We start from the raw sequence: 19,500 nt of genomic DNA on the forward strand, positions 1-19,500 counted from the left end.
CAAAATTATATCTACTTTACGAATATTTGCTTTATGCCACTTAGTTTTCACAAGCAGCCTTACCACAAAGTCTTTGATGACTTAGCATAGCTCAACATCGTCACCATCATGAGTAGTGTTCCACCATACTCGCTATCGTTTGAATTTTATAGACCAAAACTATATCGCTCATACATTATTTCCATTTACTTGGCGTATGTGTTTATCACATCATTATTCCTTCATTTTAGACTTTAAGGGACGTTTGGCATGATTTGAAAGCTTTATGTTGAAAAGCCTTAAGAACTCAAAGGCTTTTCCTATGTAAATTAATGGTAATTTTTACTCCATTTTACTTCATTTAAACATATGATTGTTTCTCATTCGTAAAATGTGGAAAAGTTGTACTGCTTTTCATTGAGCAGCTTGCATTTCCCTCTTCTTAAATTACATTTTCGTAGTGTCTGAGGTCGCAATTGAGTCTGGATCAACTAAATATGGAATGCAATTAATTAAGAAGTCCTAGTGCTTCCTGTTTTCTATCCTTATAATTAAGGTATGCTTCCCCAAAACAAGTGCACTGTCACACATCTTTCTGTTTCGAAGGAGCGACTGTTTCAAACAATTTTTAACGGCTTTATCAATGAAAGAGAGACGCACAGTTTTTTTCCTCTATCTCCCACAGAAAAGTGTTGATTATACGTTTTCAGCCAATTAGCATAAGGAATTTGAAAGGGAGTTCGTTGTTGGTAGTCTCTGTGTTTGCAATGGAGAACTAGTTTCCCCTTTACAAGGTAACAGCAAGCTGATCCATGGTGATTGTTTTATAATATGTGACAAAATAAGAAAATTGCACTCAAGAGTTGTTCTTCCGAAGTAATTTGAATATATGAAATAGCCCAGCTCTAAGACCAGATGTTCACAACCAAATATTCTTCCGCGTATCCTTTAACATTTTAAGTTTCTATAACTTCTCCCGTCAGAACCTATGAATCCCTACTCCCTCTAATATTCCAGCAATATATCTTACTATTTTGTCTTTTTAACACAGTTTAATACAATGCATAAAATAAATACATTAATACAGTCACGCAATAATACCAGCTGGCTTCTTTACTTCGTTTGAAATAGTAACGTTTGAATGACTCTTGCAATCCATTTTGTTTGTTAACTGAAGCTCATAATTTGATACAAAGTTGTTACGTGTCTCAAATATTTCTCTCCGAATTAATTTCAATACTTCAACCCAAATAATCTAACTTTTTTTATCACAGATCTTCAGTTTTGTTAGACACTTGAAAACAGTTTACTATGTTGTAATGAAATAAAACTGTTCTGTAACTCTAAATTGAGTTTATTTATATTTGAAAACTACCGGATAGTTCTATAAATCTCTGAAGCCATTGATCATTGTAAAATTTCAAGCTTATGGGTGGTGTTCAAATAAATGCTTGGCGTAGACATTAAATCAGAGTTATTCAAAATAGTGTCAGTTCTGTGCGAAGATCTGATTTTCAGCTAGGTATTCACTTTTATATAAACAACTTTACGCTTAACAAATTTAAAAGAAAAAAAAAAAGCTAATTTTAAGCAAAACTCCACACTCAAATGCCAAAGTTATTCAGAAAGAGAACTTTATAATTGCTTTGATGATTTGCTTAGTACTGACAATATGGTTTGTTGCTAGAATGAAATTAAATACTAAAACTTTTTGCTAAAATGAAGTTAAATGTTAAAATTTGCTGTTAAATTAATACTGAAAATACGTTTTTCGACAAATGAAAATGACAAATGTTTGTTGACAAAATGAAATTAAATGTTAAAACTTGTTGCCAAAAGGAAATTATTAGTGAAAATATGGTTTGTTGCTAAAATGAAATTAAATGTTAAAATTTGCTGCTAAAGTGAAATTATTATTGAAATTGTGGTTTGTTACACGATGCGCAGTGTCACAGGGGGAAAATGAATGTATTAGTTACTATGCATAACATTATTTTTGTACATATTTCTGCAATAAGGATCACTCCGGAAATCGTATCAGTTGCTTCCTTTTTTTTACGACAAATTTAAACATCCTGAGTATTTTTCTTTTTAACATCATTTATCATTTATTATCACATTGTGCTACTTTTCACCATTACTAATTGCTGCCGCCAAACCGGGATAGTGTTTAACGACGCTGACTGCCATAGAGAAGAGCCTGGGCTCGAATCCTGAAAAAAAGACATGGGTGTTTGTAAATGGATAGTGTCTGTGTGGCATCGGGGCACTCTAAATATGCGGCGAGCTGAAAGTCCTCTCGAAAGGTTGGTGGTAGGGGAAGAGGGATGGGATACCCTCGAACCCATCCCCCTGGGGTGTTCTCCATCAAAACTGGGGGCGGAACCGAGCAAAGTCGTACTGTCACCTGTATAGCCTTCAAGATTCTTGCCAAGGACAGCTGCACGTCAGACAAGTGAGATAAATCACAATAGCACACATTACTATACTAATTAGCATACCTCTGGCTGTGCCACAGGTTGAGAATCGCTCCTCCAAGCTGGTTACCCCACAGTTCTGCATAGTTTTATTTTTCTCTGGAAATGGTTCAGTACTGACGTTTGTTTATATTCCCCTCAATAATGATGATTCCCAGAGTTGGTCGTGTTAGGAAAGATGACACCGTGAGAGGGTTCAATATATTTTCAAACAGCGTCGATATTGCTGTCGCATCATACGTGCGAGTTTGTAAACCAACACACTTTGCTAAGCAATTAAAAGGAAAAATAAAAGCCGCGCTGCGAAACGGCACTCTGTTGCAAAATAAATAAATAAATAAAGACGTATCAACCAAAAGACATCAAGTTACTCTCTTCGCAAAAGAAACAAAAAGAAAGAAAAGACATTAGCGATGGTTTCTCCCCAGTAAAATAATTAATTCTCCGAGGAAAGAAAACGAAATTTTCCTCTTCCGGAATATCGCCTGGGGTTAAATAAAAAACTCTCGATCCTCAAAATGAGTAATAAGAAAGAAATCTGAATAGGCGCCTGAGATTCTGCGTCATAATAAATGGATTAGAGACGACAAGTAAAAGCTCATTGAATAATAGTTGACGTCTTCCGGCTATTGGCCTAAAAAGAAAGGAAAAAGGAGTCTACCAAAGGTCACTAACCAAAATCAAGGCCTTACGATCCAGGTCAAAGGCAGAATGTCAACGAGAGTGTAAATCCTGTTACATCACCACAACAGATGTGTTGGACGCTTGCTTTCTTTCGGCTTCGTTCGTTCGTATTTCTCCCAGTAAAAGAAATGTTACCTTTTTTTATTTTCATTTCTGTGGTTTCGATTTACGTGCAGCGGGAAATGATAAAGCGCGCTGTGTTTTACCTAACACAGATTTCCTACATCCGCATGCTAACGAGGCGTGGCTAATGTGGCTTCAAATGAAAATAACTTGGTGTATTTAAAATAAAAATTAACTTTTAAAAATACTTACAGGATGTAAATAAATATTTAGCAGAAGGATACAAATGCGCTCAAAAATTATTTTTTGACACCAGTGCGAGATATGATTTTCGTTATAATAATATTAGAAACGGTCTAAGATTTAAAGCGCTATTTATAGCATGGCAAAGACTAACTACCTAAGAGCAAAAATACCTTGGCGGATAACTTTTTAATGGAAACTGGGATCTTATTCACGTTACTCCAGGGGAAAACCACGAAAGTTCCTATGCAGCTAGCACATTCGCCGGGACATGAGCTCGGATCAAGCTACCAGTGCTCAGCAGTTTTACCGTTGTGCCCCTAGTTGGACTTGGAAATATTTCTAGCTCTGTCCTTCCGTTTTTCACATCACGCTACGATATACATATAACGTTGTCAAGACAAGTATCGACCAGGTGGTCTGGTAGTTAGTCACTTCTAAATGAAATTGCGGTCTCAAGGAACGTAGCAATAATAATTTATCATCTACGTGCGCAGACAAAGTGCCAGTTGTAAGAGATATTGCCGTTCTATATACAATAAAATCTTTAATTTATCTATGAAATTAAAATTTTACATTGCTTAATAATCTCAGCGATTTAAAAGCTATCTGCGAATTCATTGTAATTTATATCTTTATTTTATTTTTAATAATATATTTAATTGATATTATTCGTCCATACATCTGAGTAATATATCTAACTGACATAATTTACATTGTATGTATCTGTTAATTTTTTATCAACGTTTGCAATATTGTTATCGTCAATAAAACATGTTTTAATGCATTTCAAAGTGTGATAATCGCTTTCACGAAGGCTAGTACTGTGTTTGTAACGTATTAAATATAAAAACGATTGTCATCCTGTAACTTTTTACCTTTGAGTTATCTAAATGGAAATAAAATGAGACTTTTGTTTTGGGAAGGGCAATTTAGTATGAGTAACTAAAGTAGTTTTTTGATTCTTTGGATTTCTTGGAACTCTGAATTCAGTGACCAGACTTTTCCGAAGCAAATGTAGGGCATAACAATTCCGCAACTAAAAAAAGAAAACTTTTATTTGTAACACAATTTTATCATTTCAAGCAAAGAATACATTTAGGTGAGATTTTTAATGACTTACACGCTACAGTAAAGTCGCCGAAACAGAATTCGTGGTTCCTAATGATTTTTTTTCCTTCTAGAGTATGTAGATGGTCGCCTTAGAGAACTTGATTACTGATTACATTTAATATCAATATTTATTCATGTTCTTAATAAAGTCCACTTTTAAAAGTGCCCCTTCCTGTATTTATTATCGAAATATACGTTCTTCTGCTGAAACTGTTTCTAGTAAACGGATTTCAGATACTAACGTTCAGTTATTGATTTGAATAAATCTGATTGTTCTGATAATGGGAAAATTGTTTTCGCGAACAATTGTTTAACTAATATTTCATATCTTTCCAAATACAATATTTCACTGGAAAATTTGTTAACTATCCTTTTCCAAAATAATTTCTTTCAGAAGTTAAGCATTCCTCCACGTGTGTGCATCCTATAAAATTTCCAAGAAGAGATTCCTTTAAAACGCGACAAATGGTCTAATTTCATTGTCTATTTTTCAAATACGAAATGCAGCTGGAATAAAAATCCAGATGTTCTTTCACAAGACAATCTTTTTCAAATTCCCTAAAACTCTTATTTAAAGAGGCCTATTATATAATTACTGAAAGTATTTTTAATATCAGAAAATATCTTCATGGCCGTAAGGAGCTGCCTAGCAATATTCATCATGTATTTATTCACAAAATTTTGCTGAAGCCGGATACGATATTAAAATACGGGATTGTTCCCCGTGATGTGTATATTTAATTCGCAATAAACCCATTGTGATTACTTAAAATTACTTAAACATTTATTAATTACTTAAAATTATTACTTAAACATTAATTAATTACTTAAAATTATTACTTAAATACATTAATTACTTAAAAAGGTCCTTTTTCTATTATTAGGAAAGTAACTTGCTTTTGGTGAACTATTTAACATGCATAAAAATTTAATTTGTATAAAAATGCATAATTATCATATTCATTTCCAGCCTTAATGGTAGCCTTCACTATTTTTTGACATGACATGAGCGTATTTTTCAGTCTATAATAAATTTACATAATGGCACTGATGACCGATTAAAATGCGGTGGACGATAATTCGTCCACCACCTGGATTTGGCGACTGACCCCTCCTCCTTTTCGCTCTCTCCTTAAGTACAGGATAATTCATGGTGCAAGCACGTCTGACTAGCAATAGAACAGTCAGGAATTCGAATCCTGGCCAGGCTTTGCTAATTTTGCTTGTTACCTGCTTCGAAAAAGCCAAATAAACTCTACGAATGTAACTTCCTTCATCAGGCTTTTGACAGCATCAGAGGTCCAGATGCTGAAAATTTCAATTTCCAAGCATTTCCGAAATTTAAAAGTGGACTATCTAAAACACGTTTGCCAGTTCTAATTGTGTGCACTTATTTATTCAAAAATCTTTCGTTTGGGTTTGTTTTAAAGACCCTTAAAGATTTTTATCTCTTCAAAATGAATGTAGAAGATCATAAGTTGGAGCGAACTTTAAGCTTTAAATACTGTATTAACGAAATTACATGTTATTTATCTATAGGATTACAAGGAGAAAGATTCTTGGTTCGAAGTTTATCTAACCTAGTGGAAAGTTTGATTATGTCTTGAAAACAGTTGAAACAGCAAAACAGAAAAACAGCTTAATTGGATCGAAAGGCTTATCCTAAAAGCCCATTCCGTTTTGCAACTGAGCGACCCCATTCACGTAGATATATAAATATAATATCAAAAATATCTTGATAACATGTTTACATTATAATGTAACAATTAATTAATTTATAATCCATTCATTTATTGCATTTATTTTACAATGTCAATCAAGCGAAGTTTAAAATCATTACTTTTCCGCTGTGTGTTTAACTCAAAAGAATACAGAAGCTTGTTTGCAGAAAACAGAATAAAAAATCGATATTCCCAAGGATTTATTAGTATTACAGTATAAAATGATTTGTAACTAAAGTTTAAAATTAAATGTAACTCCAATTCTCCAATCGGAAATTATGACATGATCTAATTCTTCGAATCTTTCCTCTCCTTCTCTGATATTATGCGGTATTATAAATATGTGTTCTTATTCGAGAGATTTTTCTTTGATAGAGCCCCTAAGTTTCATATAATTACCACCTATTACAATAACTTTTACACTAAAGTGAACATCATCCATCTTTATTTTCTTTGCAACTCATTTATCAGTTTTACGATCCAAAGCCATTTATGCAGCTTTATGATTCTTTATCGCCCATTTCGATCTAACCTTGCTTTTTAACAACTGATCTTTTACATTGTATGTTTAAGTTCGTTATAATGAGTATAAAATGCACATAGATTGAAAGGTTTTTCCCTGTAATTAGAAAACAAATTCCTTTTACGTAATATTATTCTTGACAGAAACGCGAGTTTTCAGAGTGAAGTTAAAACCTCATAGGTATAACTTCAAGCAGAAAGTGTTTTTGTATTGTAATAAGAAATAAAAATCGCTAACGTGAAATCTGTTTCTTCAGCATCCAATTTAAGACATAAAACTTCTCAAAAATTATATTCTTGGAGTATGAAACGTGTACTATAAAAAGGAAAATGAATCCCATTGAATTTGAAAGTTTTCAAGCGAACGTTTCATGATTTGCTGAAAAGAAAACTAAGATAGAAACTTTTTTTAATCTTTTTCTAGTTGTTGCTGGAAAAAAATGAAAATCAGCTATTCATTATGAGTCAGGGAAATAATACTAAATCTTAGAATTGAAAATACATTATGAAAACATTTTATTCGAGTAGATTGTTCAGTTAGTCCAGTTTTTATATGGCGAAACACAAAAGAGATATTTTCCTGAAAGGAGGGGCGCATTCGTGGAAGACTTTCTAAGGAAAAACTGGCTCGCATTCACATCACAGATGGAGAAAATTACAAAATAAACAAGCATGCATTGATCCCATTCACCTAAGTTCGAACCCAGGTCGAACTAGTAGTATTCAGCGATCTTAACCGCTTGGCCAATGGTGGTGCAGATTTGGGTAGTAAGTTAGACGCTCATTTTATATGTAAAAAAAAAAAAAAATAAAAATAAAAATAAAAATAAACTTAAATCGTTTTCTATATTGAGAATGGATAGAAACTGAATTACTTATACAGTTGTTGCTCATGTACACGTAGGATATGCTCAAGCAGATAAGCTTATGGTTTTACAATATTACTTATTGCATATCTTTAAGACGAAAACTTGAGTAAATCTGTAAACAGTAGAAATTCTGCGTTAAAGAATTATAATATCTGCTGATCTAACAAACCCTTTTTGCCTGGATAAATTGTGGAGTCATTAAGATTTTTGAAGAAGGAGTACATAAAAAATGAACAATGCCCTCGCCGGGACCTCGAACTACGGACCTCTCGAATACGCGCCGAACGTGCTGACCATTACATCACGAAGACATGCTAAGAAGGCGGGAGAAATACCTTATAAAATAAAAATAGGAAAACTGCGATTTTGGTATTCTGAGGAGTAAATTATGATTTTCGACCCTGAGAAGATTTTTACTTTTAATAGTGTTGCTCGATATGACAAATCTGGTTTCCTATCCCTAGGAAGAGTATTACTTTTTAAAATAAACTTTATAACCAAATTCCAGTGAATGTATTTCTAATTTTAAAAAACGCAATTAAGTGGTTTTCCATGTCATTAAACACAAACGAAATTTAGTTATTCCCTAAAAATCGGTAGAAAATAAAAAAATTTTATTGTTATCGTGCTTGAAAATGTGTGAAATATTTGACTTTTAATTTTAAATATATAGTTAAAAACAGATAAATTAGTTGGAGATAGGTTAAATGATATAAAAATATTTCAAAATGTCAGGTAAATAAATTTTTATGTATCATTTTACAAATTGTTTTGAAGACTAGTTTAAATAGAATTGGATTATTTGAATCATAGTATATGAAAGTATATGAAGTATATGAAGTATATGAAGTAAAGTATATGAATTAAAGTATATGAAGTATATGAAGTATATGAAGTAAAGTATATGAATTAAAGTATATGAAGTTTATATTATAACGTATTTCTCCCGCCTTCCTAGCGTGCCTTCGTAGTGTGGCGGTCTGCCCGCTGATCCTGTATTCCAGAGGTCCGTGGTTCGATTCCCAGCGAAGGTGTTGCTAATTTTTCATTTCCTCTGCTTCCAAAAAATACTTAATGTCTCTACATTGGCGCCCGAACTAAAAGTGTGGTGGACGATGATTCTCCCCACCTAGGATTTGGCAATTGGGTCCCCTAAAAACCTCAGTCGCCCTTTATAAGGGGGAGTATATAAGGTATTTCTCCCGCTTTCCTAGCATACCTTCGTGGTGTGGTGGTCTGTACGCTGGACCGGTGTTCCGAAGATCCGTGGTTCGATTCCCTGCGAAGGTGTTGCTAATTTTTCATCCGGCCTACTTCCAAAAATACCTAATGTCTCTACAGTATGTCTAAGGGAAGGGATACCTTCATGGAAATTTTAAAAGAAGCTATCTGGTGTTCATATTACACGCAGAAAAATCTACGAAAAAGCCGATAAGATCGGGCACTTCGCCCGAAATTTGAAACCACGTCTAGCCACCAGCTCTTAGCTGTTTGCCGCTTAGCCATTGGACGACTAATCTACATTTTAATAAAAGTAGCATTTCGGCTTCTGAAAAGCGATGGTTACCTAGAAAGCTCTTACATGTAGAATATTTCTTAACTGAAACTCAACGTCAGTAGTCACCCCACTAAAACAAAAGAGATCTATCAATGGCCCAGCGGGTTTACTCCAATGAACATGTACTCTAATCCCAGCGGAAAGGCAGACTGTAAGGGCATTTTCGTGTTTTTTCACATGTATAACATGAATACGAATCAGCTTCCAGTAGAAATCCTCCTTGTCGTGTACTTCTCTGTAATCAGTTCAACAGACAGTTACTCGTATGTCGAAGAGAGAGCAATTAAACTGATGGCCATCCAAAATGCATGAAGGAAGCATCCAAACAGCATGACACTTGCATCATATGCATACCGCGATGGAATATACAAATGATTATGATTTCAGCGTCAGCACATACCATGGGCGACAGCAGTGCTCCTTACAATCCGTATATAAAAGGACTCCATTTCCATTTTGAATAACGTAAATTGTTCTCCTATGAGACTTTTGTGTGTGTGCATCTTCAGTATGTCTAGTAGAAATTCACAAGCATCATTCCAGTAGTGATAGTGGAGACTTTCGTACTAAGTTAGATACTCACTTTTAAGGATCACAGAAAAACACGTAGCAAAAAAGAAATTGTTTAATGCAATAGAATTTTGGTTTTATAAAATCCTCAAATATCGAAAAACGACCGACTCTTTTTTCTGTTTTTTGTAACTTAATGCAGAAAAGGGAACCTATACTGTGAAAAAGAGGCAAAAATTAAACGAAAGCAAATAAATGACAATCCGCAAAATATTAATGGGCATAATAATTCTGTGTTAAGAAAGTTCAAGATATATTTGTATGCCTGGATATATAAAAAGCTATGTTTGGTAAACTGCTATAATGTCAGTTACTAGGATTTAAATATTTAGGTAACAAGTAAAGTTTCTTTTAAATTGATCGAATAATTATTAAGAAACTTCTTAATTGCTGCATGCTGTAAGTAAATTGTGTGTATATATATATGTGTGTGTGTGTGTGTGTGCTTTTGCTATTAAACTGCATTGAGTTAAATTTCTTCTTCTATTATTTTTAAAGGTTCTGAGAGCCACAAAGTGCTGATGATACAAAACTAGTTCATGGCAACCAATACCAGAAACGATACCTTTAGAAAAAACAATAGGTATGTATTTTATTATTATTATTTATTTGTAATTTTATTTTACTTTATTTTTAGATTATTTTGGTCAAATATTTAGATGACTGTTAGTTTGAGATTTCACACTGTATTAATATAATATTACATAGAAAAGCCAGCTTTGGTTTATGCAACTACAATAGATTGTCTTGGAAGCAGTTGTTTATTGTACTTTTGTTCTCAAGCACTTATATTCAAACTGCAGCTCTTTGGTCCCTTCAGTGTGGTTCCCACCGTAACAAACAATAGTTCAGTTTTGAAGCATGAACAGAAATTGTGCTACGACAAGCTTTGTAAAGAACTGCTTTACTGCTTTTAAATATCTACTTGTGAATCTTGGTAAAGTTACTCGTGGCTCTTCAGTTTTTATGAGCTCTAATATGTGGATCCTTACCTGATGTGAAGTTTGGTCATTCCTAGTGTAGAGCAATAGTCTATCCTGAACTGCAGTTTATACTAAAAGGTGATAAAGAAAAACTGAATGCTTCCAAATATGAAGAAAAAACCCGTGCATTGCTGTGCAATAAGAGGATAAGTTAATAAAAATTTCTATATTTGTCTGTTATGCGATCTTGTTACTTATAATTATTTTTAAGTTACTTTACACAAGGGATTCAAAAATGGTGATTACAGGCTCTGTTTTTATTAAATATTAATCCTAAAGATGTACTTACAGTTATAAAGTTTCTCGAAGCAAGGTGGATGGTTTTACGGAAACAGTTTTAACTCTGTGGATAAAATGGCTCTCTAAACATAAAAATCTAACTATATTTCAGTTTTCTTTGGAAAGATATATGCACAGCTTGATACTTCGAACCAGAAAACATACTAGCGTAATACTAGTGCTCATTTGTACTGCAGTAAAATGTAAGAAATATTTATCTTAAATTAGTTATTTCAGTAAACATAGAATGAAATAGTTTAAAATCTTTTTAAATGACAATATTTACTTTAGAAACATAAGTACTATTATAAGACATAAGATGAAAGATTACAGCATATTTAATTTAACGGTAGCCGGCAGCAGAGGTTGCGCATGTAACTTTCTGAAAAAAAGTTTGTATTATTCCTGAATACTTCATCTAGCAGTAACGACGTGGAACTTAGTGAACCAAGTAGCGATTTACCGCTGAGTTCAAGTACTTACAACGTAGACTCGAGAAGGGTTAAACTGCCCTTTTATTCACTCAAAGAAATAATAACAAATGGCCAGGGCTTACAAGGAAGCCTCCGCTCGGGCTTTTAAATCAGGATAAGGAAATAAGAAACTAATCTAATACTAACTAAAATAGACCTAGCCGAATCTAGGCACAAATATCTAACGTAGTTGGCCCTTAATTTAAACTAGCGTGCGATTATCAACCGGCGTGTAAAATACGGCCGAGCGTAATTAGATTCAAAAACGAAGTAGCCAGAAGGCACACACGTGCCATTAAGGACTCCTGAGCACTATCTTTCGAAGTAAGTTGAACTTCCTTTAATACTACTTTTAACTCATTTGCATTCAACGCGATTCTAAAAACTCATTGTGGTAGGTAGTTGTAAGTGAGAAACAAGATTTGAAAGATTTGAAACTTCAAAATTAAAAATAACTGTTATAAAATTAACGTGAACCTTACAAGTTGTTGGAACGTATGGTCCCAAAACGAAAAATTCCATCAAGTTTTTTGAGCTCCTCTTATAGCAGACGTTTTAATTAGAAAAATACTCATTATGCTTTAATTCTGAGGTACGAACCTTTCCATACCTTTACAAACTTCCATACCTCGAAGGCTTCGTGGAAGTATTTGAGAATGAATGCACTGACCCAACTAGCTTTTCAATGTCTTTTATGGATCAATGGATTCAAAATCGGCATACGTAACCAAAATATTGAACCTGCAATAAACCATTTGGCATTGTGCTGAACCTACGATACACCGCTCGTCATTCGTAGTCAAAATCTGCACCTACATTACATTCTAACGATTTATGATTCCGTATGGGGTGAACAATTCACATGATTAATATTTTCATCCTGCGCCATGAAAAATACTACTCCGTATTTGTCCACGACTTGTGCATAAAGTCATATAACTTATATTTATTATTTGAATTATTGAAATTTTTGCTCTAGGGAGGCCATATAAAAAAAATAAGATTTTTTTTATTTTTACATTCCCTAAATAGTTTCATAAAATTCTCTCCTTTATTTTGTGAAGCTTATCAAGTTAAACTCAATTTGGTTTAAACTAAACTGTAATTCAACCATATGAAATATTATATTTTATATTTACAACTCCCTCAAGATATCAAAATTGTTTTCATAAAATTATCATCTTCATTTTGCGAAATGTATTAGGTTAAACTCAGTCTGGCTTGAGCTAGACCCTAGTCTAACCATATAAAAATATATATTTAATATTTATAAGCTCTCTGTAGTGCGAATATTGTTTTCCTAGAATTCCTGTTCCTTTGCGAAACTTATCAGTTTAAAACTCAGTTTGTCTTAAGATAAATTCTAATCTAACCTCCTCAGACAGCTAGACTACAGACAGCACTTTGCTCCAAATCTCGCGCCGTCTTTGCCTTTTACTGTTAAAACACTAAATAAAACAACTAAAAGATTTATTTTATATTTCAGCTAGAAATTACAGAAACTAAAACATTGACAAAATTCCCTTTCGCTTCTTAAGGCCGGACGGATAACAACATTTCGAAGTATTTACAACTCAAATTTTAAGGGGACTCATATACCTTAAAATCCTTAAGACCTTCGAATATGTGACTGTTGCAAGTATTGGAATATTTTATTTATTTTTAAAGCAATTGCTTCCAATGTTTTACAGCTGACTACATAATATAGCTGTTTTGAGAACTAGTAACCAGTAAGTTTGTGTTGCCACAAATAGTTTTATAATTTAAACTGCTTTGTGACAAAAATTTTTATGCGTTCATGTAATGTTTCCACCTTGCGCGCATGATATTTTAAAAATGACTAATGATACGTACTTGAAATTTGATGAAATTCTTTATATGGGTACTGTATTCTATCTGAATCAAAAATCTGATGAATATTTTAATATTAAAAAATTTTATTCACGAAAACATTACAGATTTTTTTAACAAAATATATTTTATAAACTCGACTCCAAATAAAATAAAAATTTAACATGAAATTCTTAGTATTTTTGGTTCACAGCAGTTTTCAAATTTTATAAAAGCTACGTATTAAATATGGAATTAAATTATGCAACAGAATCTTAATAAGACTGTGCGCACAAGGTGGAAACATGACGTGAACGCATAACAATTTAACAATTTTTGTCACAAAGCAGATTAAATTATAAAAGTATTTGAGGCAGCACAAACTTTCTGGTTTCCAAAGCAGCTGTACTATGTAGTCAGCTGTAAAAAGTTAGAAGTAATTGCTTTTAAAATAAATAAAATATCCCAATTCTTGCAAGTCACATATTCGAAGATCTTAAGGGTTTTAAGGTGTACGAGTTCCCTTAAAGCCTAACAGCTTCGTTTCGCTGCGATTTCTAAAGTTATTCTAATGAAAGACAACCTTACCAGCTTGTAGTAACAGCTCTAAATACAGGCAGTTCAAAGTATTTTCACTACGACAGGCTGAGGTTGCCTGTTGTCTCTTACTTAGCTTCTCGTTAATACTTAAAACTCATTTTATTTATTTATTCTATTGGAATGGACAAAACAGTAGCATTATAGGAAAGATTTCATATAAGAAATAACGTGTTAGCTAAAAATACCTTACAAACTATCAAACTGGACTTGTCTTGGATTCATATTTAAAAGAAGAAAGCCTGTAGCCTACACAGCCTATTTTACACAGCGTGCCCAAAAAGGCACGCTGTGTAAAATAGGTTGACAGATTTTTCTCATGAGAAGTAAATCGCTTAAATCCTTTACACTGGGAAATACGAATCTATCACTATGATCTGCATTGTTAATTAAATTACCCATTTCACTCATCCATCTCAAGTAATTCTGCTTTCAAATGCATCATTGGTTAAAGGAAATGGGGCATTTCTCCAATTAAAGCAGGAAAGATATTTCGAAAAGCTCTAGACGCTTAAAATCAAGTCTCGAGGCTAAGTTATGCTTGTAGATTAATCCTCTTCGTAAATGCCGCATTTGAACTTAACTGAAAAGCTTGCACATAAATAGAAGTTACTTAAATAGATATGATTATGGAAGGATTCGTCTCTGAAGCTGGACAATGACAATAAATGGACTAAGGATAAATTATAACTTTAGACGATAAATTGTAGGATAAGAATTGCTTTTCTTTTTTACTTTATTTTATTTTGTTTTATTCTGAATTTAAGTTTTAAGCATTCAAGAGTCGATTGAAAAGTTTAGTTAATGACGAACATATTTATGTTTTGACAAAGTGAAATTTTTGAAAAATTAATTTTCGGCAAATAACGAAACCTAACTGCATACATAATAACAGTTTATAAATGTAGCTAATCAAACAATAAATGTCTAACTATATTTACTATCACTTTATGATTGTAGTAACATAAAATTAATATCTGTTTATTGTTGCAGGAAAAAAATGTATATTATTTAATAGGCAATACAAGGAAGTTATGTGATATTCACATCGGACTTTTTATGTTTAAAGTACTCCATCACTTCTTATACTCCAAAAGTTTACCAGCTAAACAAAAACAAATTAATTAATTAATAAAAACTCCTAGCTCAAAAAGGTGTAGATAACTGTAAAGCCAGTTACGTGTTTACTGCACTGAAAATGAATGAATTTTATTTCTTGTTTGTCCTATTTTATTTCAATAAACATCATGCAAATAAAAATTATAAAAATGCCTTTATTTCTCGCAAGCAAAATCTAAAACAAATTTCTACTAAATAAAACATACTTGTTTTCCTCTTTAACCTGCAATCCAGATCTATTTTAAGTTAAATAAAATGAATTAATTTTTACACAGGCCTATTACTAAGCTCATAACTTTGTTTTAATTTTGTTCTGTGGTAAAATTAATAAATTACGTTTTGTTTAAAAAAGAAAAACACTTGTATGATAAATTATGTCTTCCCAACTAAATATAAAATAAATCCCGTTTGGCAGACATCAGACAGTAAAATAAACAGTAAAATAGACACTAAACTAATATAATGCACTTCCATTTTGCGGTTGCAGTTTATAATAAATTTACGTTATTAATTAAATGCTTAAATAAAGTAAAACAAAATAAATAAAAGTATACAAGTAATTTAACCTTATGTTTATAAAAACACAGAACAAGCAATCCGGAATAGGATTTCTGTATGTCTGGAATTCGGAAAATTAGAGAACTGATAGAATTAGGCTATTTGAAGTCCCAATAATTGTAATTTTACTTTATAAAAATTTTGGAAAATGATTATTGTTTTCAAAACCTTGTTTCTTCGTCCGGAACTTCTAAACAAGCATTTTTCGGAACTAACAAGTATAAGTAATGAATATTGGAGGAAAACAAATAATTCACGAATTGTCAAATAAAAGAGCACATAACCTTCCTAGGACCTGATTTAACACAGTTGAATTATTCAAACCTGCTTATTAACGGATGAAATTACCGTTTCAAAATATGGTGTCTTTGGTGTTTTTATTTGATGCATAGAACTATCTTAGGTGTGAAAAAAGGGCCGTTGAAAAACGATGCTAATTTAAGCTCATTAAACACGAAACAGATGGAAATAAAAAAAAAAAAAAAGACTGTCCTCTCATATGCCTGATATTTAGGTATCATTACCGAGTAAAATTATCCATAACGGTGTTAGGACTGAAAGCAAAATATCATTAAACAGGATGTCGAGAAAACGGTTTGCCTTTTAAGATTTTTATGATAAATTTATTAGTAGTTTATTATATAGGTTATCATTGTTTAATTATCATTATATATTTATCATTATATAGTTTTATCGTTGTTTCTTTACAAGCTGTAGAAATAAATATTTTCGTAAATTATTGGTTACATTTTTCGAGCAGTAAGCGATTATAATTGAAAGAAAAGGTAAGTTAAATCGTAAATATTTTAGCTGGTGTACTTGGATTTTTCCCTTATTCCTTCCCCTTTCCCGTTCACCGGCTAGGTGATTAAGACCCCTGAATACTAGTAGTTCAAGCCAGCGGGCTGGTTGCAAGTTGGTTTACGGTGAATACGAGCCAGTTTTCTTTATAAAATCCTCCCCGAAGGCATCACCCCCTTTTAGGCAGACAGCTTTTGTTTGTTTTGCTATATTAAATTTCAAGAGATCCTTTTTATTCTGTTGATCAGACTTCCTTTTATAGTCAACTAAATAATTTACATGATTTTTTATTATTTTACAGGAATATTAGTTTTTTAACTGTACAGTTTTGCTCACAGAATATCACACCTAACCTCAAGAAACAATGTATTGATATTTAGTGATACGTATACAAAATTCACTTGTTAAAAATTGTATGTTAAAACATACATATCGAAATATTAAACGTAATCTTCATTTTTGTGACAATACAAGAACTGATAAACATTTCAAATTTTACATAGTTAGATCATGTATTAGACTGCTAAATAAAAAATAAAAATATTCCTTAAAAATTATTTTTTTAATTTCTTTGTTCTCCAAACAAAATAGAAACACACCAAAGTGAAACATAAAACTAGCAAAGCAACAATCTTGGATTTGGCGTAGATTTATTCAAGAACTCGATCTATTTCGAAGACAGTCTTGTAGATTTCAAGACTGCAGATTTCTTTGCTCCTGATGAAGAGGGGTCTGTACCTGTTTGCCTTCGAAATTAATTGAGTTCTTGAATAAATCTACGCCAAATACAAGCTTGTTGCTTTGCTAATTTTATGTTTATCTTATTCTTGTTTTAAAAATGGTCATTTTATTATCCGTTTCCGCAAAGGTGAGAAGACAAAACCAGTTAAGAATTTTTAATAAAATAATCGTATTCATATAATTAATTGAAAGTTATATAAAACCTAAATTACACTTGAAAAAGGTATAATTTCAAAACATTATGCAGCTTCCACAAAAATTTCTATACTTGGCAAGAAAAGGATTAAACAAAATAGCATCGGTCCACGTTATCTCGGATAATCAGGATCTACGCTGTTTGTGTATGACAAGAAAAATTTATCAATAATATGAATTATCAAACAACGATTTAAAAAGTAGCATCTTTGTGATAAGGAAAACAATTTATGGCTTACGACTGTGACACGGCAAGTATAAGAACTCAATGAAAAAAGAAACTGTGCAACTGTATTCCTTTCGCGACAAGATATCTGAGTACTCAAGAGAGCAAGAAGTTACTAATTACAGTTATCGGCCCCATGGGGATTACACTGATACAGATCAACTGTTGTCGTTCTACCTTCCCGACTTCTAAAATGATAAGAAGAATCAGAACTATCCTTTAATTGTCTCAATCGGGGTAAGCTAACCGAAGCATTTCACTTTATCGGAGTAGACTTAATCTCTTTTAACGAAGAGCTTCAAAGATCACTATGATAAGGTAAAACTATTATCTTATGTAATGGGCCATTTTTTGGATTTCAGGATGAACTCTCTACTTAAGAACTGCTTCCGGCAGCTGAGAAACATAATTTATCACACGCTTCTAATTAATAAAATTTATCACTGAGCAATACAAAATTATCTTAGTATCTTAACTTGTCATAAAAGTCACGGGAGGGAATCGGTTTTCCTTTAGTGTCAATGTATAGCTTATCTTAGCCAAAGAGAAGTAATACAATACATGGGATTCCTCGGTCTTGCTGAACGGATCATTTTAACAAGGGCCTATCATATTAATATATGATTGGGTGTTTTATCTTAGATGTTCAAATTTTAGAGCAATCCTATTCGTAATGTCATAAATGGAGATAGCTATCTCATCAGTGGTTCATGATGAGCTTCCCACGGTGTAAAAGGTATTGTTTAAAGAAGAAACAGTAGCTGAATATCCAATTGAAATGTCATAAATGATGTCTTTTAATTAGTCTCAAATTGCTGTCACGCATTATTTTAACTCATTGATAAGATAAATATTGGCGTCACCCAGACTACAACTTGTTTCGTCATTTCAATTCAAAGCTAGCATCTTGAATGAGAACCTATAAAACTTTTTCTTCATTCCCACAGTAATTTTACGATAACCTACCTGTTTTCTAAAATGAAAATTCATATTTGTGAGCAGAAAAGGAGATTTTAAGTATTCGGAACAAAACGAATATATTGCTGCTGTGACAATTTTTACATTAAAATATTTAGATGCCGTTATGTATTAAAGCTTGCATAATTATTGTGTATTCTTTCTAACATCCAAAACAGCTGTGAGATGTTGCAGACAAAGAAGAATATTTTTTCCCAAAATATCTGTCATCTGAGATCAATTCTAAGTTGTCTGTTTCGAAATAAGAGCTCCCTTTCCTCAACATCCAGTAGCAGTCGTTTCGCAAAATTCCTTGTATTACTAAGTCATGCTTTCAAATTAATGCTTTCGCCATATTCTTTTAAATGGTAAAATTTTGATAAATGCTTACTTTATTTATAAAAATCAATTTTTAGCATTTTCGTGAACTTTGCGCTTGTTTAACTTATTCTCCAAAAATAGGAAACGCTTGAACTTTATTGAAACTTTGAACTCAATAGCAAATAGAAGTGTAGATGATAGCTCCAGCATAGCTAAAGACATCGCTAGAAAATCGTCCAAAAAAAGCAGGCATAATTAAAAAAAATTTCAAACTCCATGCTGTAAATCAAAACTTCTAAGAGCAAGAACACTTCTTAAGTTGCAGGGTAAACGGTAAAAAATTAACAACAAAAATCGCACTAAAGTTGCCTAGCTCACAGGCCCTAATCGCATGCAGGTTGATGCATGATATGAATAATCTGTTTTCATAGCATCTACCGCCTGCGTCCTATGAATGCAGCACGGAAACAACCACAGCACGCATTTTCTTGCACTGAAATGGGACCTACTAGCGACCGAATGGTAAAATCTCTGAACACTGGTAATTTGATCGGGATTCCTATCTAGACGAACGGAATGGCTGCATGGTAGTTTTCGTGGTTTTTCCCATTGGTAACATGG

General features: G+C 32.6%; 1 protein-coding gene across 1 annotated transcript in view; it reads left to right on the forward strand.

Moving 5' to 3' along the window:
* The window catches only part of LOC118199025 (trypsin-1-like), a 124,930-nt gene that overhangs the window by 30,250 nt on the left and 75,180 nt on the right, over positions 1-19,500 (forward strand). The window contains exon 2 of the mRNA XM_035370838.2: positions 10,298-10,382. The gene's annotated coding sequence lies outside the window, so the exon portion shown is untranslated. The remainder of the gene's footprint in view (positions 1-10,297; positions 10,383-19,500) is intronic.

Source organism: Stegodyphus dumicola, chromosome X2 (assembly GCF_044657685.1).
Source record: "Stegodyphus dumicola isolate Sdum_Otavi_A_Nest chromosome X2, ASM4465768v1".
NCBI classification, from domain to species: Eukaryota; Metazoa; Arthropoda; class Arachnida; order Araneae; family Eresidae; genus Stegodyphus; species Stegodyphus dumicola.